Genomic DNA, 26,865 nt, shown 5'->3' with positions numbered 1-26,865 from the left:
TACAATGTATAGCCACTATATAGTTTGAACACAGAAAAATGAGTTGGGGTGTACCTGAAAGTAGGCAGGGATTAAGATGAATCAGAGACCTTTCTAGTTTAGCAGGATATGGCCGTAGCAATAATTTCTCAAAACATATTATTCCTTTATGTATAAATACAAAACATTGAGCACTTACCATTTATCAGTTGTTTCTAATGTATGTGTTGGAATTCCAGATTCCGAGTTGTCAAGGCTTTGACTGTCAGTTCATGTAATGGATTTACTTATAATATGATATATATTGGCATTTTGTACATTTTTCTCATGCATCATTTTTCCTGGACTGTCACATGTCAGTCTCTTTAATGCCTTCTAGGTGTTTATGTATGAAAAATCACTGTCTCTGGGAACATATCAGAAATGCGTAATCATGACTGGATTTAGTCTTCTGCCGTGCCCCCCGTATTAGAGTAGCCTCTTCATAGTTATATAGTTACTTTGGGTTGAAAAATGAACACAGTTCATCATGGTCAATGCCTCTAAAAGACCCCAATGCACATATATACGTACATATATGTATACCCACCTATCTATGCACTCACATTTAGAAACTATATATATTAGGGATGCACTGAATCCAAGAGTCGGTTCGGGATTTGGCCAAGATTCTGCCTTTTTGGGCAGGGTTCAGATTCGCTCAAATCCACGCTCCTGCCTGAAGCGAATCATGTGACTTTTGGTCATGTAAACACAGAAGTTGAACATTTTTTGCCAGGCGCAGTTGCAGACCCTAATTTCTGTAAGCAAATTCGTATTCAATTCGGTATTATTATTATTAATTATTATTATTATTATATATTATTAATATTATATATTATATATATATTATATAATATTATATATTATATATATTATTAATATTTATAAAGCGCCAACATATTCTGCAGTTTGTGAAACTCAATGTGAATCAATGGTTATTAAGCCTCTAAATTTTTATTTACTGTATATACTCGAGTATAAGCCTAGTTTTTCAGCACCAAAAATGTGCTGAAAAAGTCACCCTCGGCTTATACTCAAGTCGGGTGCCATGGGTCCCTCCAGACTAGCACCCTCTATCCTTTGTGTGCAAATTAGGCCACCTGCAACCAGACCCTCCAGTGCCCAGGCCCGCTCCCAAATTCATCTTCATCATTGCACTTTATTTTCTATATAAATCATAGTTTTGAATTTTTTAACTCTTTGTGTTTAGCTTGGTTGCTGATTGCACTAAGGGGGTAGTACTCTTAAGGTATCATTATTGATACCTTATTGTTTTTGTTGACCCACTTCTCCGCTTACAGAGCTAGTTTACTGTTTTTCTTTGAAATAAATATTTAAAAACATATACCCCACTGATGCCTCAATTAATGTAATTTTATTGGTATTTATTTTCATTATTGAAACTTAGCAGTAGCTGCTGCATTTCCCACCCTAGGCTTATACTCGAGTCAATAAGTTTTTCCAGTTTTCTTAGGTAAAATTAGGTACCTCGGCTTATATTCGGATCGGCTTATACTCGAGTATATATTTGATGGCACTAACTAGGATTACAAAGATTAACTTTAAATGTAAACATTAAAATGCACAACTTCCAAATGAACTTGTGTCCTAATCAGTCTTTCCATTTTAATGATAGTCCTGGACAGCAGAGGTGCAATATCCCAAAGTGGCAATGTTGCAAGGCAGCTCTGTCCTTATCCTCTTCAATAGACTGATTGATGTGCAAGTTAGAGGTTAATCAGGAGCAGGTAGGACCCACACATATCTTCCCTTTTCCCTCATGAATACAGCACATCCCAATGTAGGGAGCACTGTATTCATAGGCCAAATGCATGTATCAATTCAGCTCCCTGCAGGGCCGGGAACCAAGTGCAAAAAACATGGCAAATTGCAACTGTTTTCGCACTTTGCACGCTGCTCTGTAGGTTGCAAATGGCCCCTGGAATCCTTTAGCTAACCTCTTATGATGTTCATTCTGTTCCCGCTTCCTAAAAGCCTCATTTCCTCAGCTGATTTTTAGTTTATATAAAACATTCAGGGGGAATAACTTCCAAACCTGCTGACACTGCGTACTGTATCATCTTCTCCATGCCAAGAGAGATCTTGGCCATCAAAGGGGTAATGAACAGTAAATAGGCAATATCAATAATAAAAAAAGTCGATCTGTTTTTCCCTATAGGAAACATGTCAACATTCTAAAGGCAATATCAGTGTTTAAAAAGTCAATCTGTTTTTCCCTATAGGAAACATGTCAGCATCCCAAACATGTTAAAGTGGAAGATGCACATCATTTCCTCTTGGTCTAATGGAGGACAATAAAGATATTTGGCAAGTTTTGCACAAACCTTTACAGATGCACTGAAGTGCGTACGGAACATTGATTTTCTGCAATGTAAATTTGTGCAATTCCTCCGTTGCAGAGCTCTTCTATACTAGTCATCAGAATCTTCTGACAGGAAAGATTTCTTACAAAACCCTGATGAAAGTAACCATTGACCCAAATGGCTGGTTTCTGGTTTCATTTGTCAGCATAGTCAGTGCACCGATTTATCAGCTTAGAATCTTGGGAAGTGTCCTGAAAGCGTTTTTTTTCTACAAAAACCTTTACAATGTATATTCTACTGTAAAATGAAACTATCGAACAATGGCAAATGGGGGAATTTTGATCACCAAAGTTTTTTGTGGCAATCAAAATAACTGGAAAAGCTGTCCCATTACTGCAAATGGGCCAATCATGGAACACAGAGGGAAATAGAGCCTGTAGTTGGACTTCTGTGTGTGTAATAATCAATCTATACACAGTGTGCCTCACTATACTGAAATATATGGATACATTTGTAACCCTCCCCCAGTCTTTTTAAAACTAAGGTTAAAGAATACCTTTTGGAGCACTCGCCCAGCACCTGATCTGGGAACTGGCACTTATACTGTAGTATAAGGGGCGGGGACCTCCTTCCTCTTGTGTCCTCGACTCTTAACTTATTGCAACTGTACCTTGTATTTATTTGTATTTATTGTTATACTTTGTATTTATCTATTATTATCTTATTAACCCCCTGTTTGTATTAATGTATTCTACTGTACAGCGCTGCGTACATAAGTAGCGCTTTATAAATAAAGATATACATACATACATCTGGGTCTGTCCAGATTTTAGAACACACAAGGATGGGCCTTCACTATGTGGAAGGATGAAAGAGGAGATGTAGTGGAACTGCAACCCAATTAGTCTGTGTGCATGGAAATAATGGACGACAGAACATTCCTGCATCAAACTCAAACTGAACTGATTTATTTGTCCAAGGCAAAACCCAACAGGGTTAGATACTCACAATCCACAGGCAAGATAGCAGCAGCAAATATGGTAAAATGTCCAGCACAATGCGACACCATGTGGACAGCTTAGTGACGTTTAAGGTTCACCTTCCAGGGTTTCAATGCCTCATGTGGTCCAGCTCCAACACAGCAGACATGGATCAGGGAGAAGACCATGCCTGCATTATCAGTACTGCGGTTCCTTTACTAGGCAAGCAGAGCTTAGGGGAGATATACTCCCTGCTATCAATCCTTGTTGGAGCACAGGCTGCTCTTACTAGCTAAATCTATCTGACTCACTTTCCTAAAGTGCTATAACAAATGTTAACCTGTCATTGACTAAAGCCTCGTTTGTGGAGGCCCTGCTTCCCGACTTTACTAGAGGGGAGACTTTGAATTCTCTCGTGTTTTTATGCAGATTTCGGCTACATGTGCCTGCGTCCGAGCATATCTCATTCATTTAGGTGCTGGCACAGGTAGGAGCATATGTTGCGTATGGTACATATTTTCGGCAAGCTTTTTTTGACTTGCTGAAAATATACGCCATGCGCATGGTGTGGCATTAGTCTTAGGCTAACCATAGCAGCCAGCATCTATCACACAACTTTAACCAATGGAATCAGGGGCAGACACCAAAAATGATGGCTTTCTGGACATTTAGTGCAATTTTTAACCCAACCTGTATCAAAATGAAAGCGCAATTGCACACATTTTAATGCATGAAATGCAACGCCCACTCTTGGCCTCACTTATGCTAGAATTGTAGGGAAAAGTACTGCATCTGGGTAAATTGCATTCAGAATTGCACATTGCACACTGCATTTCTGCAATTAAAGGCAACATTTACTAAACTGCAATGGCTTTTTGTTGCAGAAAAGCAGAGAAAGTCATAACTTTTTCAAGATTTATTATGCAACAAAGCCGTGACAATTCCGAGCCCAAAGATACTCCAGGTATCCCTTTTACAACTGGAAGATCATTCTTTGCCTTGTAGTTTTTGGGTGTTTTGATGCTGGTTTTTGTGCGACATTGCAAAAAAGTCAAGATTATTGTGTCAAAAAAGTCACGTTTGTTTATGACTTTTCTGTTATTTTTTCCTATTTGTGCTTTTTCAGTCCGGATTTTTTGTTAAATGAAATTCAAGTTTTAGTAAATCCCCCAATGACCTATATAATATACACAGAAAATGTAATTATTACCTGGAAAAAGGTTTATCTATTTGTTATTTTGGTCCCTCGAAGATGGGAAATATCACCAACCAAAGAATTACTCTCATTATTCACACCACAAACTTAAAACTTGAAAACTTGGCAAATAAACTGAAAAATGAAATTACAGTTTTTTTGTGTTTCAGCAAAAAAAAAAAAATATTATCCACTGATTCCCCCGTCCCCATAACGATTTCTTAGAAGCACAATGAAAAAAATATCATGTTGAGTCCGTGCAGTAGGGAAATTGAGATGTAACGTATTGTGTACAGCTGCCATAGGACTAGGGAAGGATATAGAACTCAATTCTGTGTTTTAATTAAAATGTCAAACATGAACAGTGAAATGACAGAGCATACTATCATTATTCTAAACCAATCATAGCCCGGCGAATAAAATACATTCAAACATACAACTCTTTAAAAGTCCCTGGAACTGTTCTGTTCTGTTCTGTGGGAAGGAAGTATAGAGGCCTGTCAGTAATATGTCCAACATATAAGTATAAATATACAGTATATACAGGTCTTGCCAAAAATAACCTTGTGTCTCAACCCTTTCTCCTTGTAGATTGTAAGCTCTTTTGGGCAGGGCTCTCTTCCCCTCTTGTATCGGTTATTGATTGCTTTATATGTTACTCTGTATGTCTCCTTGTAGATTGTAAGCTCTTTTGGGCAGGGCTCCCTTCACCTCTTGTATCGGTTATTGGTTGCTTTATATGTTACTCTGTATGTCTCCTTGTAGATTGTAAGCTCTTTTGGGCAGGGCTTTCTTCACCTCATGTATCGGTTATTGATTTTTTTATATGATACTCCATATTCCAGTGTATGAAACCCACTTATTGTACAGCGCTGTGGAATATGTTGGCACTTTATAAATAAATGTTAATAATAATAATAATAATAATAATATGTATCTCTAAATAAATCCAATCATTGCATTGACTTAGGTCTCTGGAGGGCTTTTTTGTTTTCATGGCAACTAACATTGAAAGTAGCAGTCATTGATTCGCAGTGAATTTCCGCGTTTTGCCATTGACGGATTTTTGTGCCAAATGGGTGACAAAATTTGCCACGGAAGAATTCGCAGCACGTCCAAAAATTGTCCACAGCATCAAAAGAATTGTCATGCGTCAAAAAAGAATTGTCTCGTTTGTCAAATGTATTGGTTTGCACCAAAAAGAATTGTCTCTCATCAAAAAAATTGCCACCTGTCAAACGTATTGTGAATTTTTCGGCAAAGTGAAACGGGACAGATTGGACGGATTGATCAGATCAAGTGGCAACACCAAACTGCTGTATAGCTGGGCTAAGAACACTTTCACTGCAGTAGTCCCTGAGGATGTATTGAACTGATATAACTACACCAAAATATGTTTAACCCTTTCTTGGTACACTCCTGTAGAACATACATACAATACATACATACATACAATAGTATTTACTATAATCCTGCCCTGGGGAAACTGTGTGGTATGGGACCTGTTATCCATAATGCTCGGGACCTGGGGTTTTCTGGATAAGGGATCTTTCCATTATTTGGATCTCCATACCATAAGTCTGCTAAAAATCATTTAAGGGTACTGTTTTATTATTACAGAGAAAAGGGAATCATTTAACCATTAAATAAACCCAATAGGGCTGTTCTGCCCCCAATAAGGGGTAATTATATCTTAGTTGGGATCAAGTACAGGTACTGTTTTATTATTACAGAGAAAAGGGAATCATTTAACCATTAAATAAACCCAATAGGGCTGTTCTGCCCCCAATAAGGGGTAATTATATCTTAGTTGGGATCAAGTACAGGTACTGTTTTATTATTACAGAGAAAAGGGAATCATTTAACCATGAAATAAACCCAATAGGGCTGTTCTGCCCCCAATAAGGGGTAATTATATCTTAGTTGGGATCAAGTACAGGTACTGTTTTATTATTACAGAGAAAAGGGAATCATTTAACCATTAAATAAACCCAATAGGGCTGTTCTGCCCCCAAAAAGGGGTAATTATATCTTAGTTGGGATCAAGTACAGGTACTGTTTTATTATTACAGAGAAAAGGGAATCATTTAACCATGAAATAAACCCAATAGGGCTGTTCTGCCCCCAATAAGGGGTAATTATATCTTAGTTGGGATCAAGTACAGGTACTGTTTTATTATTACAGAGAAAAGGGAATCATTTAACCATTAATTAAACCCAATAGGGCTGTTCTGCCCCCAATAAGGATTAATTATATCTTAGTTGGGTACAGTTTAATTATTACAGAGAAAAAGGAAATCATTTTTAAAAATTAGAATTATTTGCTTATAATGGAGTCTATGGGAGATGGCCTTTCCGTAATTCGGAATGTTCTGGATAACGGGTTTCCGGATAAGGGATCCCATACCCATACTATATATATAGAATATCCAAAGCCCCTGCTTCTTTATATTAACCCTTGCCCCATATGTATATAAAAATGATCAAAATCACATACACAACCCAAAATAGAAAGAATATATATATATATATATATATATATATATATATATATATATATACATACAAAAGAATATGTAGAGAAAAATGAAGAAAAAATATATACAGTACATATATATACACCAATTTAGATCAAGAGAAACAAATCATGTGTGGACATTTGGCTGTTTTGCTAGATTACCGCCCATTACATAGGTTGGCCACACCCATGTTTATACGTAATGAAGTGTATTTTTACAGCAACAAATCATCACAATGACATATGGCTGCTTTCATCATACTCGGAGATTCCTGAGCTGTTCCAAAGCTAGGCAGGCTATAAAGTCAGTTGTAATCTCCGCTCTCACTGAGCATTAAACTTCTTATCTATCTCCCCTGCAGGCCGACTAGCATTAGTTAAAGTGAATGTCAATCAGGTGTTTGGCTGCCAATACCTTCACTTAGTTCTAAAGCCCATCACTTCCTTTGCTAATCTTTGGGGAGCACATTGCCTGAAGGACACATAGGTAACAAGTAACCTTCTGTGGTGGGAGTGGTGGAAGGCAATAACAGGCAAAATGGATGCTTTGGGCTCTACTGTCAAAATACTTTGGTCAAAATGCTCTGCCAATGTCAAATGAGTTGGGGAGGTAAAACCACAAAACGAAGAAAGAATAGTTAATTTAAAATGACAGCTGCCATTGACTTCTACATCATCTCAACAGCTTTTAATTGGCGCATTGTTACTTTCAGATTTGTCGCAGTTTAGACACATAATAAATTGCAAGAAATATCAGTTTTTTCTGCACAAAAAAATATGAATCATGAAAAAATACGAACACTAGTAAATGAAGGCTGCAAAGTAGAGCTGCATCAGACCTGGATTTGGAAATATTTATGTGGGCAGATTTTCTGCAATTACTTATTTGTTTTATAATTGTCTTTTTTTTGTTTATAGAAAATAAAAAAATATTGCCACCTAAAGTCTCGGCAAACCTCAAAAATTTCAAAATTATTCCAGAGCAAGTTTCCTTGATGTTTCCTTTGATTTTTTGATTTTTTTTTGTTGCTTCAGTTTTCAGGACCTATATTATTTTGTGATTACAAAAGGTCCACACAAAAGGCTAACGGTATTTATTATGTTTAGTGATGAGCAGATCTAACCCAAAATTCGCGAAACTGCTGAAGAATTAGTGAAACAGCGATAAAGTTTGCGAAACACGGGTACCGAGCAGCTTTTTTTACTTTTTTGTCTCAACTATACATTTTTTTACACGACCCCATCCTTTTTTTACTGAGATCTCGCCCTTTTTTTGCTGTGACTGCCCCTTTTTTGGTGCTATTGCCCCTTCCTTGGTGCAACTGCCCCTTTTTTGGTGCTACTGCCCCTTTCTTGGTGCAACTGCCCCTTTTTTGATGTGACTGCCCCTTTTTTGGTGCGACTGCCCCTTTTTTCATGCGACTGCCCCTTTTTTGGTGCAACTGCCCCCTTTTTGATGCAACTGCCCCCTTTTTGATGCGACTGACCCTTTTTTGGTGCGACTGTCTCTTTTTTGATGTGACTGCACCTTTTTTGACACAACTGCATATTTTTTGCACTGGAATTTTGCAGAAGAATCGCAAAACAATTCGCCAATGGCGAAATGTATAATTTCTATGAGAATCCATTCCTGCTGAAAATATTCACTCATCACTAATTATGTTTAGTAATGAGCATTTTTTTGCCAGGCATGGATTCTCTGTGAAATTCTACATTTCAATATCGGCAAAATTTTTTTAGAAACTGCAGCAAAAATTCTCTACAAAAAAATTTGCAAAAGGAAAATATGAGAAAACCGTGCAAAAAAAACCCCCCAAAACACCCATTTACTGCAATGCATTTGGAGTGAAAAAACCTTTCTTTAGGAAAAGAACTATTTTCTTTTATTTTATATTGAATTTTCCTTTGAGCTTCTGATCTTTAGTTGTGTAATTTCCATCTTGTATTAGAACAGTTGACTTTAGTGGCACCGCCCTGAATTACAGCAATTTTCCCTGCAGCAGCAGCAGCAGCAAACACGAGCCGTTTGCCCTGTTGTTGTTAAGAGCAGACTAAAAGCCAAAATAGATGGAACACAAGGAGGAATAGCTCTTCTGGTAACTGTGTGGCAGGTATTTCTCACTGCCGAGAGCTGAATTAACTGACTTTGTATTCCAGCATCAGGGGCACGGAACTTTATCTGGTTATTTGTCAGCAACAGAGATACAGCAGAACTCTGGATAAAACATTTACTGTAAAACATGTTATCGCACTAATTGCCCAAATAAATAATGTACGATCTGCATCTGTTTTTAATGCTTAGAAAATAAATTATTATTGATAAAGATTTTGAATTTCTACACATTTCGTATTTAAGGTCTCGGCTTCAGAATGCTCGTTATAGTTTCGTGTAGAACTTCTAAGCTGACATGGAAGGGCTATGGGGGACCGTCTTAATTCAAGGAATCATGATATGGTTTAGATTTAGAATTATTGCTACAAAGGCATGGGAGGGTGAGTGGCCATTTAAGGGTTAAGCCTCCCCTGCCAAGGGGCCTGTATGATTGGAGATTAGTGTCAGGTGACAGGGTGCAGGGAGTATAAATACTTGAGCTCACCAGTGCTCCTTCCTAAGCCTAACCGAGTCAAGGTTCCCCTGCCTCCATTTCCTTCCTTCCAGGCAGCCCTATTCCTCGCTTTACAATTTGCAATCCATATTATTCTTATGTAGCCTACAGTACAGGTATAGGACCTGTTAGCCAGAATGCTCGGGACCCAGAGCATTCCGGATAAGGGATCTTTCCGTAATTTGGATCTCCATACCTCAAATCTACTAAAAAATCATTTAAACATCATTTTAACTCAATAGGATTGTTTTGCCTCAAATAAGGATTAATTATATCTTAGTTGGGATCAAGTACAGGTACTGTTTTATTATTACAGAGAAAAGGGAATCATTTAACCATGAAATAAACCCAATAGGACTGTTCTGCCCCCAATAAGGGGTAATTATATCTTAGTTGGGATCAAGTACAGGTACTGTTTTATTATTACAGAGAAAAGGGAATCATTTAACCATGAAATAAACCCAATAGGGCTGTTCTGCCCCAATAAGGGGTAATTATATCTTAGTTGGGATCAAGTACAGGTACTGTTTTATTATTACAGAGAAAAGGGAATCATTTAACCATTAAATAAACCAAATAGGGCTGTTCTGCCCCCAATAAGGGGTAATTATATCTTAGTTGGGATCAAGTACAGGTACTGTTTTATTATTACAGAGAAAAGGGAATCATTTAACCATGAAATAAACCCAATAGGGCTGTTCTGCCCCCAATAAGGGGTAATTATATCTTAGTTGGGATCAAGTACAAGTACTGTTTTATTATTACAGAGAAAAAGTAAATCATTTTAAAAAATTTGAATTATTTGCTTATAATAGAGTCTATGAGAGATGGCCTTTCTTTAATTCAGAACTTTCTGGATAATGGGTTTCCGGATAACGGATCCCATACCTTTAATAGATTTCCTTTCCCTTTAGCTTCAGCTCTGGCTCTGAATCTTCTTGAATACATGTATTACTGCTCTTGGGTTTATTTTACATGATGATTTGCAAATGACTGTCCTTAAATCAGTTAATTGCATGCATTGTGTTTTTATCTGTCTACCACAGGCTCGGCATAATTTGCCACTTCAAGTGAGTAATTTATAGAAACATTAGACCCCAGCTTCTCCTACCTTCCAATTAGAGAGAGTTTTAATTCTAACAGAAGCTAAAAACCCCACAGCTAATATTATTATTATTTAACAGCCTGCCAGAAGAGTTTATTTGTATTCGTCAGAACTCTGTGATATATCTGTTTGTCCTGCCAGGCAGGCTATGGAACAGTGCATCTGAGGAGCAATTTAAGAGAGCAAATTTAGTATCTTATTAATTACAGTCAGCACAGAAATGATTTTTGTTTTTCAATTTTTGTTTTTCAATTATGAGGCACCGAATTAAAAGGATAAACTTTTCCACGACTTTAGCGCGATGGCAGTTGGAGTCGCTGGCTTGTAGGATTATTGCATCTGAAGTCTGGATGATTAATTCGTCTTGTAGAAGGGAACTGTAAAAGGCCACCCATAGTATGGCTTATTTCATTTGTGTTTTCTATCTCGATATTAGAAGGAAAATGTGAAATTAATTCCTGTGACATTTAAAAAAAACAAAATCATTTCGTACACAGTTCGGCGTATTGTGGTTCTGCTAATATTCTGTTTGGCAATGTGATGAATTATTATAAGATAAATACAGCATAATAAATGCCCAGTGAATTTGTGGAGATGGTGCTACTCCCTCGGCTATAATCTTGTTTCAAAGGAGGGCCTTTGCTCAGTGTTGGACTGGGCTACTGGGAAAAAACCCGGTGGGCCCCGGCCCTAGTGGGTCCCAGTGGCCCAGACCCGACCCTTGCCGGCACTTCTCCATCTGTCAGTTAGTTACCCATTTAGTATTGTCTACAACTGGGGGGTACAGGGCCCACTGGAGCTGCCGCCCCAGGGGCCCTGGAGGTGCCCCCGCCGGCCGCATCCCCAGCACCAACTAACCCCCCTGCTGAGCCACCTTAACCCCCCACAGGGGCCCCCACTGAGCCTCCCTAACCCCACAGGGTCCCCAACCTGACCGTTCCTCCCATGATGCGTTAAACTTGTACTGGCGCTCAGGGGAGGACTTCTGATTGGGGACCCTGTGGGGGGTTAGGGAGGTGCAGGAGATGCAACAGGGTGGGCCCTGCACCCCCTAGTCCGACCCTGTCTTTGCTTTCAAAATAAAATGATATGCATAAAAAAGGAAAACTAAACCAACACTTGCAGACAATACTAAATGGGTAACTAACTGACAGATGGGAGTCAGTGTTAATAATTGGAAGGTTATGCACCTGGAATTTGAAAATATGCAGCTGCTTATGCCCCTAATGCAGTGATCGGCACTCAATTTTGAGCTCCAACATGCTGTCAGGTTCCCCCTTAGCCCATAACTAAGTAAGGCATTTACTAACATTTGTATATTATTTTTTTTTCACAATTCATGTTTTTTGTCCTCAAATTTTTTTTGTAAAAAAATATAAATTGGGGGAATTCATTAAGTGTCAAAATCACGAAAACCACTAATACAAAACTTTGCCATCTACGAGCTGTCAAAGTCATTTAGGTGTCAATGGGAGTTGTCACAATCTTTATTTATAATCTTTTTACAGACAGAAGTTTTCTACTCACAATTTTATGTTCAAATGTAAAACAAAATAAAAAAAAATTTAGCACTAGGTAGTGTGACAAAAAGGTTTGTCTTGGTGAGAAGTGTCTGTTGGATGGCAGGTATATAGCACCCAGGCTGAGGTATTGGCTCCTTTAAATCTCCAGGGCAGGAGAGGCTAGGACCCTGAAGTATGGCTAGGGAATGCTGGAGCCAATTAGGCAACAGCTGAAGCATTTAAGGTGAGCCTGGGTGTGCAGCAGGGGTGGAGTCTCTGAGAGGGGCAGGCTGGACTGATGACAAGCTCCCCTGATTCTGGGACTCCAGAAAAGGACTGCCGGGCGTTGGCAGTGAGGGTTTGTGTTACCCCATTTGTAGAAACTACAGTCTGGTGAGGCTGTTGTGATATATACTGTTTTGCTGTGGAAAATAAAGCACAGGCAGGAGCCTGATCATTTTGGTTGCAAACCAGAGTTGCCTGTCTCATCTGTGAAGCCCAGATTTCCATCCACTACCGGCTGCTACCAGCTAAACCCCCACAGTATCTACTTGTAACATCCTTCCTATACCCATACTTTGGGCCCGATTCACTGAAGTCCGAAATAAGGAGTGCTATAGCATCCGTTAAAAATCTTATCACTTCTTATTTTTCGCTCGATTCACTTTAGTGGACACTTGTCATAATTAAGAAGCGATGTTCTTGGCGTTATTTATCTTGCGACGACATATTTTCAAGCAATATATTACGCAGCGCACAACATATTACGCAGCGTGCGATATTTTACACAGAGCGCAATATATTACCCACGTAACCATTACTTTCTGAAGACTACCGTTCTGAAAATTATGCGCTCTGCGTAAAATATCGCGTGCTGCGTAATATGTTGTGCGCTGCGTAATATATTGCTTGAAAATATGTCGTCGCAAGATAAATAACGCCAAGAACATCGCTTCTTAATTATGACAAGTGTCCTTTTAGTGAATCGAGCGAAAAATAAGAAGTGATAAGATTTTTAACGCATGCTATAAATAGCACTCCTTATTTCGGACTTTAGTGAATCGGGCCCATTATATCTTGCGGAGAGAATCCATGCACTGGAGGTCATTTCTGGGTTCAAGAAGCAGTTTGCAATGTGGTCATTTAGACCACGTGCCCAAAAGTGGATCCTACTTTTCCGTCTCTGATAGCACATTGTGTTCACAATGATGATGGAATTCTGTGAAAAAAAAACATGTTGCAATGTGGGTTAAAAATTTTTATCCAAATATTTTAGCAGTTATTTCCGAACTGGAAGGGAGAGCTGGACGTTGTTAACAAGCTGAAATTTTTGTGGAATGTCTTGGGGCTGTTTTGCATGGCTGAAAGCAATCCTTCATTATACAGTGTTCAGTGACATTCTTGACAATTCTGAGCTTCATGGTATCCTGGATCAGTTTAGGGAAGGCCCTTTCTTGTGTTAACCCAATAATGTCCCCTATGCAAAAAGGAAATGGGTTTGCTTAGGGAATGGATGAAACTGACTGGCCTACATGAAACCATGAGCTGAACGAACACAACCCAGTAAATATTGCTTTTTCTTTTCCTTTGAGCTGCCATTTTGTGATGGGCTGTGTGCTCCTTTGGGGATCAGCTGACAGGAAATAATGCAGCTCTAACTGTAACAGGATGTAGTGTGGGAGTAAAAGGCAGAACTCTGTCCATTCATTGGCTGATGGGGCCTAGCATGTATGTGTGCTTTGGCTTGTTTGTGTGCACTGTGAATCCTATGATCCCAGGGGGCGGCCCTTAGTACTTAAAATGGCAATTTTCTATTTAGGATTACCCAATAGCACATACTACTGAAAAAGTATATTTTTATGAAAGTCGTTTATTTAGATGAAGCAAGGTTTTACATATGAGCTGTTTATGCAATATATTTTTATAGAGACCCACATTGTTTGGGGGTATAGTTTTCCTTTAACAGGTTATAGTGGGGGGTGGGGAATGACTAATTACTGGTATATGGGCTATGCCATGTTGCATCCCTAATAGTGGTTTGCTCTGCAACTGCAGCACTGAACAACCAAAGGTATACTGGATATATTTCCCTCCAGTGTATTTAAGCTCCACCGTATTTAAGCTGGCAGTAAATCCCCAAAAAGTGTTAAAGCCACCTCCCATTTAATTAAATGGGAAACTCTACACAATGGGAACCTCCTCCCTTCTCCCATCCATGCATTTCCCATTTGATTCAATGGATTGGGTGCTTCTCTGCCAGCTGATATCTGCCGTAAGTGAATACGCCCCACGTGCCCAGCCAAAAGCTATTTACTCTTAGACCAAACACTGCATTTTGACTTTAGCGTAATCTTTGCTGCCCAGAAAAAGCCATTGTTCTTCGCAGCCTAGCCCTTAAAGAATTAAACAGCTATTTCTGAACTTTTTTATGATCAGCCAGATTTGCAGATGGCGGAAAAAGAAAGCGCGAAGGCAAAAAATAATATCCATACATATAACGGCTTCATAACACTGTGATAGAACACTAATTGCTCTTTGCTTACTATTTTCATGCAAATGGAACAAAGTGTGTGCAAGTACGCAGAACAAAAAAATAAAATAGCTGCCTAAACTCCCATCATCTCAGCCACTAGCCAACGCCATAAAAGAGTTTTACATAAGAATGCAATTGCCTTGGAATTTTTTCCGTTAACTGGGGATCCATTCATTTTGCAGCTGTGCACTTAATTAAACAGCATTTTACAGTTTCTTGGAAATTATAGGCAATCTGCACATTTGATTAGCCGCTAGTTAAACCAGTGCGTGGAGAAGCCGTTCACACTTGATCTAGTTCTTTCTCACTACTGTTATTCTGCTGTTTAATCTACATAGGCCAAAAATATAGTGATAAAAAAGAGCTATTTGGTAGGGAGTCCCAATATAGAATATAAGAACTCCCCATAAGTCATATTGTACACAGGTGTGTTTGGGGTTTTTTTCTGGGTAATGGAACTCCATGATGTCTCCTAATATTATAAAGTAGGGGGGGCATTATAGACGTCATTTACAAGACAATGAAAGAGCATTAAGTGTGCCCCTTAGGGTTAATTTAAAACTATACCCCCAGAATGAATTCTTAACCAACAGATAGTTTGTATCATATTAAGTGCCCTATGAAAGAATCTCGCCAAACTGGAATATATATATCAGTAAATATTGCCCTTTTACATCCTTTCCCTTGAGCCGCCATTTAGTGATGGGCTGTGTGTTCCCTCAGAGATCAGCTGACAGGAAATAATAGAGCTCTGACTGTAAGAGGAAGAACCCAACCCAATAAAAATTGCTCTTTTCCCTTAAGCCACCATTTTGTCATGGGCTGTGTGCTTCCTTGGAGATCACTTGACAGGAAATAATGCAGCTCTAAGGGTGCAGACACACGGAGCTACTAGTAGCAGCTACTTGTTGTGGCTACTAAAATAGACAATGCTGATCATTTATTAATAATTGTCTCTACATGTGTTTTAGCAGAGGCAATTCTCAGTATTGTCTATGGCAGGGGATTTTCTGGCATTTAGAAGCTGTGACAAGTAGCTGCTACTAGTAGCCCAGTGTGTCTTCACAACTGTGACAGGAAGTAGTGTGGGAGTAAAAGGCAGAACTCTGCCCATTCATTGGCTGATGGGGCCTAGCATGTATGTGTGCCTTGGCTTGTTTGTGTGCACTGTGAATCCTATGATCCCAGGGGGCGGCCCTTAGTACTTAAAATGGCAATTTTCTATTTAGAATTGCCCAGTGGCACATACTCTTAAAAAGGTATATTTTTATGAAATTGGTTTATTTAGATAAAGCAGGGTTTTACATATGAGCTGTTTGATGATAAATATTTTTATAGAAACCTACATTTTAAAGGGGTATAATTTTTCTTTTGAGAAGCACTTACATCCATGGTATAGCTGCACGCTGCCTGCTATAGGGCCCCTACTGGTACTCGCAAATTTGGGCGCCGAAATGATGCGCAAATTAAAGGATGCGTATGGGGTGGGAAGGGGGACATGAATTCATTGCAATCAAACACAGGCGGCACTGTATACATGGGGTTAACACTGGTCTCACCACTCTGCACTTTTCTATGTGTACAAAGTGCACTTTGCTTCTTACTGTATATAATCGAGTATAAGCCTAGTTTTTCAGCACCAAAAATGTGCTGAAAAAGTCACCCTCGGCTTATACTCGAGTCGGGTGCCATGGGTCCCTCCAGACTAGCACCCTCTCTCCTTTGTGTGCAAATTAGGCCACCCGCAACCAGACCCTCCAGTGCCCTGGCTCGCTCCCAAATTCATCTTCATCTAACATCCTCACCTGTCCCATTCTGCACTAGGCATTGCACTTTATATTCTACATAAACCATTGTTTTGAAGGATTTTAACTGAGCTAAGGGGGGTAGTACTCTTAAGGTATCATTGTTGATAACATGTTGTTTTTGTTGACCCTCTTCTCCACTTACAGAGATAGTTTACCATTTTTCTTTGAAATAAATAATTAAAAACATATACCCCACTGATGCCTCAATTAATATCATTTTATTGGTATTTATTTTGATTATTGAAACTTAGCAGTAGCTGCTGCATTTCCCACCCTAAGCTTATACTCGAGTCAATAAGTTTTTCCAGTTTTCTTAGGTAAAATTAGGTACCTCGACTTATATTCGGATCGGCTTATACTCGAGTATATACGGTACTCTTTATCTGTATAATATAACAATTCCAAGACCACAGTGACATTAGAGATGTAGCGAACTGTTCGCCGGCGAACTAATTCGCGCGAACATCGGGTGTTCGCAAGTCCGCAAATTCGCGAACTTTTCGTGATGTTCGCAATTTGGGTTCGCCGGCACCGAAAAAAACGCAAAACTTACGATAACGTTACGAATGCTCCGAAAAAGTCGCAAAACTTAGGATAACTTTACGAATGCTCCGAAAAAGTCGCAAAACTTACGATAACGTTACGAATGCTCCGAAAAAGTTGCAAAACTTACGATAGCATTACGAATGCTCCAAAAAAGTCGCAAAACTTTACGATAACTTTACGAAAGCGCCGGAAATTACGAAAAAGTCGCAAAATTACCGATCATTTCGAAAAACGGCGTGTGTCAATTTTTCAGAGAAGTTTTTGCCCTTGATCCCCCTCCTGCATGGCACTGTCCAGGTCGTGGCACCCTTTAAACAACTTTAAAATCAGTTTTCTGGGCAGAAATGGCTTTTCTAGGTTTTAAAGTTCGCCTTCCCATTGAAGTCTATGGGGTTCGCAAAGTTCGCGAATATTCGCAATTTTCGGCGGAAGTTCGCGAACAGGTTCGCGAACTTTTTTTTTGAGGTTCGCTACATCCCTAAGTGACATAACTAAGCACTGAATAACACCATGGGCACCATTTATAAGCAAACATTTAACAGGGGATCCATAGTTAAAGTAAATTTAAAAAACGCTGACTGTCATCTGTCACTCCCAAGTTGTGATGAAGGAGTAGCCCATATTCGCTTAGATAGACACTTCTTTGAGCTCATTGGTACTAGTGAAAACCCTATACTCATTCAATAGAGAAAAAAATCAGGACAGATGGGTTATGTACCCTGTAAGTGCAGCACAACCAATGGGCCAATGTTGAGATGCCTTTCAGTCTTGCAGAACCTTCCTTCAGTCATTCATACATACAAGTGCACAGAGCACCCCCTTCTGGCTGGGCACATAACTGCATTTGAATGGTCAGGCTTCTGTGGGGGGTGATATGATAATCAGAGAATCTGATGGATAGGGCTGGGGCACATGGCTTGGTATAGTAGGGCATGGGAGGTAAGACAGTGAGTAATTATTTGGTTTATGCTATCATGGCCCTCAGCCAGCTTTATGTAGGATGCATTACATAAGAACATCCCAGAATTACACACGGTTTAACAGCTATTCCTTCACTGATATATTTCTTTGAGCAAATAGGAACAATGTAAGGCATGTAAACCTTATGTTCTCTTGAACCATATTAATCTTTTATTAAAATAGCTGGCTTGCAGGACTATAATTCACACTGTCTCACCTATCATGGCAGCAAAGCAGAATCTTTCCTTTTCATGTAGCATTCTATGTCCTTGGCACGGCGGGAGGAATAACCTGGCACTCAGCTGTGCATTTGTGTTGTTGAGTAATGATTTCCTAGATACTTTCTAAACAAAAAATGTGAATACTATGAGCAATGAACAAAAGTCAGATGAACACAACTAAATGCACTTTCAGACTTTTGTAAGAACCAACACAATGCTCCATCCTTACCAACCAGGTAGGGTCTAGATGGGAAACATGAATCTCAACAGCATGTAATGTATCATTCATGAATGAGTAGGCTGATGAAGAGATTGCCAAACTAACATAAATATGACAATTTATTTTAGATATAGGCACTATGGAGGCACTATAATTAGAGTAAGTAATACCATGTCCTTACACTGTGGATAGTGATCACTGATTACTTTATAAAAATATTTATTAGGATTCCTTGCAGAATCTGGAGACCACAATATCACTGAAGCCAGTGGATACATCTTCATCTTCATATTGCTCCAGATCAGAGCAGCCAACATAGCAGCTTTTGATACCCCCAAACACACATACAAAGCTACAGAAGGCTCATAGGGATAAGAACTCTGCAATACAGGTAATGGGATCCATTAGCCAGAAAGTTCTGAATTATTAGAAGGCCATGTTCATAGACCCCATTATAAACAATTAATTACAATTTGTAAAAATAATTTCCTTTTTCTCTGTAATAATAAGACAGTACCTGTACTTGACCCCAACTAAGATATAATTACCCCTTATTGGGGCAGAACAGCCCTATTGGGTTTATTTAATGGTTAAATGATTCCCTTTTCTCTGTAATAATAAAACAGTACCTGTACTTGATCCCATCTAAGATATAATTACCCCTTATTGGGGGCAGAACAGCCCTATTGGGTTTATTTAATGGTTAAATGATTCCCTTTTCTCTGTAATAATAAAACAGTACCTGTACTTGATCCCATCTAAGATATAATTACCCCTTATTGGGGGCAGAACAGCCCTATTGGGTTTATTTAATGGTTAAATGATTCCCTTTTCTCTGTAATAATAAAACAGTACCTGTACTTGATCCCAACTAAGATATAATTACCCCTTATTGGGGGCAGAACAGCCCTATTGGGTTTATTTAATGGTTAAATGATTCCCTTTTCTCTTTAATAATAAAACAGTACCTGTACTTGATCCCAACTAAGATATAATTACCCCTTATTGGGGGCAGAACAGCCCTATTGGGTTTATTTAATGGTTAAATGATTCCCTTTTCTCTGTAATAATAAAGCAGTACCTGTACTTGATCCCAACTAAGATATAATTACCCCTTATTGGGGGCAGAACAGCCCTATTGGGTTTATTTAATGGTTAAATGATTCCCTTTTCTCTGTAATAATAAAACAGTACCTGTACTTGATCCCAACTAAGATATAATTACCCCTTATTGGGGGCAGAACAGCCCTATTGGGTTTATTTAATGGTTAAATGATTCCCTTTTCTCTGTAATAATAAAACAGTACCTGTACTTGATCCCAACTAAGATATAATGAATCCTTATTAGAGGCAAAACAATCCTATTGGGTTTAATTAATGTTCAAACTTTTTTTCAGTCCACTTAAGGCGATCCAAATTACAGCAAGACCCCTTATCTGGCAAGCCGCAGGTCCTGAGCATTCTGGATAACAGGTCCCATACCTATATAAGAAACCAGTTAATGTTTCTCCAACTTGAGCCAGGACAGGCTAGTTATGACTCACAGATATATATATATATATAGCAGTAATATTATTGGACATTATGTTTTTAATTAATAGTAAGGGGGTCACCGGGAGATACAGGATAAGTGCACTCCCCGTAATGATGAGTGGTTTCTCCCAAACATTAAACAAAAGCCTAAAGCGCATTGCAGTGTTTTATTACTTAATTGCTCACGCGCCGTAAATACTTAAATAACCACAACTAATTACCACAAGTTTTGTTTATTTATAAGCGAGAGACACAAAGACTCACAAAGGGAATAGAATCAATGAATTCTCTGCTCGTGCCCAGTAATTCTCTGCGACTTCTCATGTAATTGGCCAAAAATGTAGAGGGGGGGGGCATCAGCATGTAAGTATGCCAGGGAAGATTTACACATAGGGAGCTAAGCAAAGGGTTTGCAGGTGCTTATTTTAAGTCATTAGACAAGTATTTGCAACTGATTTTGAAAGCATTAAGATGGCATTGGTTTAACCCTTTCTATGACAACCCCTTTGACCTTTTAGAGACACATTGTCCATATCAAAGCTTGGCACATTGTACTGTAGCTCAAGGAAGAGACTGGAAACATAGAAGCTGCTCCACTGGCAGTCAGGTACTTAGCAGCCACCACTGTCAATTTTACAATCAGTGGCAGGTAAGGGGTTAATCATTTAACCCACACAAACATGTTGTTAGATTCTCATTTATTGCACCTCTTTTTTAATGTAAATACAGTATATCTTATTTCAAGTCTTAAAGGCTCCATCCGTCATTCCTTTTGCTTGTTTGCTTCACTCGCTGTTCTACCTTGTAACCTTTGCAGACAGTTTGTAAAAAGTATACTGAGGTAGGGGTTTTTGAAGTGACACCTAAGCTGGCCATACACGCACCGATAATATCGTACGAAACCTAGTTTCGTACGATATTCGGTGCGTGTATGGAAAGTCGGCGAGTCGACCGATATCGCAGGAAGCTGCTGATATCGGTCGACTCGCCGATCGGGTGGGTTAAAAGATTTTGATCGGGCGCCATAGAAGGCGCCTGAGCAAAATCTGCCGTCAGGGCTGAATCGGCAGAAGGAGGTAGAAATCCTATTGTTTCTACCTACTTATCTGCCGTTTCAGCCCTGAATGGTGTGTGGCTGATTGTACGATCTTTCGTGCAACCATCGGTCGCACGAAAGATCGCAAATCGTCACGTGTGTGGCCACCTTTAGGATGAGCAATTTGTTTTCAAGTTGAAATTCATATATTTGTAAGTGTAGAAAATTTTCACAACTCTGCACCAGGTGTTTTGCTTTCCCAGGAAAAAAAACCTGAAAACTGCATGGAATCCAATACAGCGCAAGAAAAAAAACACCCATTGACTTCAATGCATTTGGTGTGAGAAAAAGACACAGCGAAAAAACACCCAATGACTCCAATGCGATTTTTTTAATCAATATGTAAAGGAGCAGTTTTGCTCATCACTGACTGACACACCATTGTACATCTGTCCAGACTATTTAAAAGCTGACCTTACACAGACAGGCATCTGTATCTGATGCAGCCCCCAAACCGAACAGAAAATCAAACCTGCCTGGCTAATTTTAGGCCAGATGTTGGTCGAGTAGGCCCATCAGGGATACCCATACAGGGCAAATAAGCTGCCAAATTGGTCTAAAAGACTTGAATCAGCTGCTGAAATCTGCCTGTGTATGGCCATTTTTAGACTAAACCTTGTATGCCCAGCCTTGTTTTCCCAGCCTAAAGGTGGCCAGAAACGGGAAGATTTGCTTGTTTGGGGAGGTCTCCAAGTGACCAGATCTTCTCCTGATATGCCTACCTAAAGGTGGGGGATATTGGGCTAATTTGATTGTTTGGGCCTAGGTGCCGTCAGACCAGAGACCACATCAACAAGCTGACGCAGTCCCCAATCTGACGGAAAATCAAATCTGACCGATGAAGATCTGCCCGGTTTTAGGCCAGATCCCTGTCGGGTAGGCCCCTCGGGGGTGCCCATACACAGGCAGATAAGTTGCCGAATTGGTCAAAAGGACCCAACTAGAATCTGCATGTGTATGGGCACCTTTGGACAAAGACAAGAGATCCTCTGCACTTATCTGTTAATGATACATATAGGACATTAACACATTTTGTGCATTATGCTACTTTTAACCTACTAAGCTAAAATATATATATATAATAACATAATATGTATATATACATATTGATAATGAGTGCAGAGGGCCTCTTGTCTTTGTATGTATTCATTTTGTTATTTTGTTGTCTCGGTCTTATTGCACCCCCACTTTTTGGTTTAAAATGTAGCGGTGATCACAACTTTCCCTTTTTGCTTCATTCTAAGACGGAGAGACATGTAAGTAATAACCCTCAGTCATTCAGAGGCATGCTCATTGCTAGGCTACTGACGGACAGACATAGACGTTGGAAAGTAGCTGCCGTATTTGCATTTTAACAAAAGCAGAAATCAAATATTTTCAAAATCCACTTTGTGAAAGCGCTAGGATAACATCTCATTACAATTATGGCTTTAAACTAGAGGAGAAATCCTCAATATGCAAAAAAACACTCTAACTAGAAAGAATGTCATAGCGATTGCATTTGTCAGAGTAAGTGGCAGCCATTTGGGGTGACACACAAGCATTTGTAAGGAAGGAACATTGCGCTTGGGGAATATTTATTGTGGAAACTATTATATTAATCTGTCCTTTGTTTTATATTGGCCAATCAGTCTGCTTGAAAATCACCATAATGTCACTAAATGGTTCCTCAATAGCCTTGGAGAATTAGCAATTTTCTGCAAATAGTCCAAATGAATACCTGAATATTCCAGCACACCTAGAAGAGCAAAGACTGAAGGCTTATACCACACAATGCCGCAGAATATGATTCCAGAACTAATTAGGAATCCGCGAGTGGCCACATCATTTTGCAAAGTGACATAAAGAACTATAAACTATTTTATGTTTCTCACAGATTTCCTTCCCAAACATCCGTCTGAAGGAGAGAAGTACATTTTCTTTCATGTCTTCATGTAGACATTTCATTTTCTCTGTCACTATTCAAACATTGGGAAACTAAGGCTGGAGTTTTAGTGCGGGTAATAACGTCTAATGAATCTTGAAATCAATAGATATTTAATGGTTTCACTGAAATATTAATAAACTAGAATTTTTTTTACATAAATTCCCTCATATGTAATAAAAGGCACTAAGTTTGCCCAAGAGCAGTAACCCATAGCAACCAATCAGCAGGTGGCATTTACTGGTCACCTGTTTAAAAGCAAACATCTTATTGGTGCTATGGGTTACTGCTCCTGGGCAAACTTAGTGGGGCTCATTTATCAACAGTGGGCAAATTTGCCCATGGGCAGTAACCCATAGCAACCAATAAGTGATTGGATTTTTTCAGCCAGCTACAGGTAGAACAATGAATGCAACAATTTGATTGGTTGCCATAGGTTACTGCCAATGGGCAAATTTGCCCAGTGTTGATAAATGACCCCCAGTGCCTTTTATTACCTAACCCAATTTGTGTTTTCTGAACTGCAATAAAGTAGGAACATTTCAGAAGACTGGACCTGCTATTGGGCTTACATTGTGTCTCTTGTTATACATTAGAGAATTGTGACATATTTATTTCCTATGGAAATCCGTGGTGGAGGCTGGGGGCATATATATATATATGTTTTAATTAACAAACAAATTCATAGGCCCCCATGTGCTGTCCCCCCAAACCTGCTGCCCTAGGCATCGGCCCTTGGATGCCTTAATATAAATATGGCCCCGGTTTTGCAAATAGGCTGTTTTATGGATAAATGTTTATAGAGACCTACATTGTTCAGGGGTATAGTTTCCCTTTAAAGTTTTACTGATATGTCATTTTTATGTGTTATTAATTCTGTTTTACAGGGGTGTTGTAATCCAAACACATATGATTCAATTAATTTGCAGCGGTGTATCCATGCAAGTCTAACTGTACAACTGTTTTGCAGGCTTCATGTGGCCCCCATTGCATTTTATGGCTCCCAACCTTTCCGAATGCAATTTCTTGAACTCCAATAAGTGACCAACATATCCGAACAAACTTATATTTAAAGATATACACCCGTTATCCAGAAAGCTCTGAATTATGGAATGCCCGTCTCCCATAGACTCCATTTTAATCAAATAATTCAGAATTTTAAAACTAATTTCCTTTTTCTTTGTAATAATAAAACAGCAGCTTGTAACTGATCCCAACTAAGATATAATTACCCCTTATTGGGGCAGAACAGTCCTATTGGGTTTATTTAATGGTTAAATGATTCCCTTTTCTCTGTAATAATAAAACAGTACCTGTACTTGATCCCAACTAAGATATAATTACCCCTTATTGGGGCAGAACAGCCCTATTGGGTTTATTTAATGGTTAAATGATTCCCTTTTCTCTGTAATAATAAAACAGTACCTGTACTTGATCCCAACTAAGATATAATTACCCCTTATTGGGGGCAGAACAGCCCTATTGGGTTTATTTCATGGTTAAATGATTCCCTTTTCTCTGTAATAATAAAACAGTACCTGTACTTGATCCCAACTAAGATATAATGACCCCTTATTGGGGGCAGAACAGCCCTATTGGGTTTATTTAATGGTTAAATGATTCCCTTTTCTCTGTAATAATAAAACAGTACCTGTACTTGATCCCAACTAAGATATAATTACCCCTTATTGGGGCAGAACAGCCCTATTGGGTTTATTTAATGGTTAAATGATTCCCTTTTCTCTGTAATAATAAAACAGTACCTGTACTTGATCCCAACTAAGATATAATGACCCCTTATTGGGGGCAGAACAGCCCTATTGGGTTTTTTTAATGGTTAAATGATTCCCTTTTCTCTGTAATAATAAAACAGTACCTGTAATTGATCCCAACTAAGATATAATTACCCCTTATTGGGGGCAGAACAGCCCTATTGGGTTTATTTAATGGTTAAATGATTCCCTTTTCTCTGTAATAATAAAACAGTACCTGTACTTGATCCCAACTAAGATATAATTACCCCTTATTGGGGCAGAACAGCCCTATTGGGTTTATTTAATGGTTAAATGATTCCCTTTTCTCTGTAATAATAAAACAGTACCTGTACTTGATCCCAACTAAGATATAATTACCCCTTATTGGGGGCAGAACAGCCCTATTGGGTTTATTTAATGGTTAAATGATTCCCTTTTCTCTGTAATAATAAAACAGTACCTGTACTTGATCCCAACTAAGATATAATTACCCCTTATTGGGGGGGCAGAACAATCCTATTGGGTTTATATAATGTTACAATACTTTTTTAGTAGACTTAAGGTAAGGAGATCCAAATTATGAATGAAACCTTTATCTGGAAAACCCCAGGTCTCGAGCATTCTGGAAAACAGGTCCCATACCTTGGAAAAGTTAGAGAGGTAAAAAAAGGTAAAGAGGACTCTGTTTACCCTTTGAATTTTGCAGTCATTTTCCTAATATGTGCAATAAATGGTTATGCAGATCAAGATGACAAAAAAATACAAGTAAAAACAAAACCATTCCCCCGAATAGGCTGAAATACAGTTCTTAAAGATTTAGATTGCTTTTGCTCTGTATCAAGAAGAAATCAAAATCACTATATTTTACCGTAATGCAAACTTCCAACTGATTCATGCACCATTATTCAGCAAATGACAACGTGAGCAGCAACATGGATTTTAATGATACACTCTTGTATGCCGTTATTTTGATGAATTGAACTTTAAAATATCTCGCTTCTGCCGCCTGCAATGTCAATGACTTGGTACATAGACTTTTAGAACAATAATATACAGAAACAAACTCATCATGACCTCCGCTGTGAAACGGAATGAGGCTTTAAGAGGAAAATGTGTTTATGAACACCCTACAGAAAAAGGTAAAGGTCAGCAAGCAGATCAAACAGAGGCAATATAAATGGTTCCTTCTCAGAAGAGATGTACACCAGCGCATAAGTTGTTAGAGCTAATCATATTTTCCTTTCCTGGAATTGTTTTTTATTTACCCTGTTTCCTGTACAAGAAAATTAATCCAGCCAAGATGTAAAACACATTATTGCAAAACAATTACACAAATGTTGAGCCTTAAAGAGCTACACTGTAAAAAGTGAAAGAAGGATCTGGGACAGGCAAGAGTGGGGGGAGCGGGAGAAGGATCTGGGACAGGCAAGAGTGGGGTGGAGTGAAAGAAGGATCTGGGACAGGCAAGAGTGGGGGGAGCGGGAGAAGGGTATGGGACAGGCAAGAGGGGGGCGGAGTGGAAGAAGGATCTGGGACAGGCAAGAGTGGGGGGAGCGGGAGAAGGATCTGGTACAGGCAAGAGTGGGGGGAGCGTGAGAAGGATCTGGGACAGGCAAGAGTGGGGGGAGCGTGAGAAGGATATGGGACAGGCAAGAGTGGGGGGAGCGGGAGAAGGATATGGGACAGGCAATGGTGGGGGGAGCGGGAGAAGGATCTGGGACAGGCAATGGTGGGGGGAGCGGGAGAAGGATCTGGGACAGGCAAGAGTGGGGGGAGCGGGAGAAGGATCTGGTACAGGCAAGAGTGGGGGGGGCGTGAGAAGGATCTGGGACAGGCAAGAGTGGGGGGAGCGTGAGAAGGATATGGGACAGGCAAGAGTGGGGGGAGCGGGAGAAGGATATGGGACAGGCAATGGTGGGGGGAGCGGGAGAAGGATCTGGGACAGGCAAGAGGGGGGCGGAGTGGAAGAAGTATCTGGAACAGGCAAGAGTGGGGGGAGCGGGAGAAGAATCTGGGACA

This window comes from Xenopus tropicalis, chromosome 5 (assembly GCF_000004195.4).
Source record: "Xenopus tropicalis strain Nigerian chromosome 5, UCB_Xtro_10.0, whole genome shotgun sequence".
Classification (NCBI taxonomy): Eukaryota; Metazoa; Chordata; class Amphibia; order Anura; family Pipidae; genus Xenopus; species Xenopus tropicalis.
The sequence above is the reverse complement of the archived record's forward strand: the minus strand, read 5'-3'. Positions refer to the sequence as shown.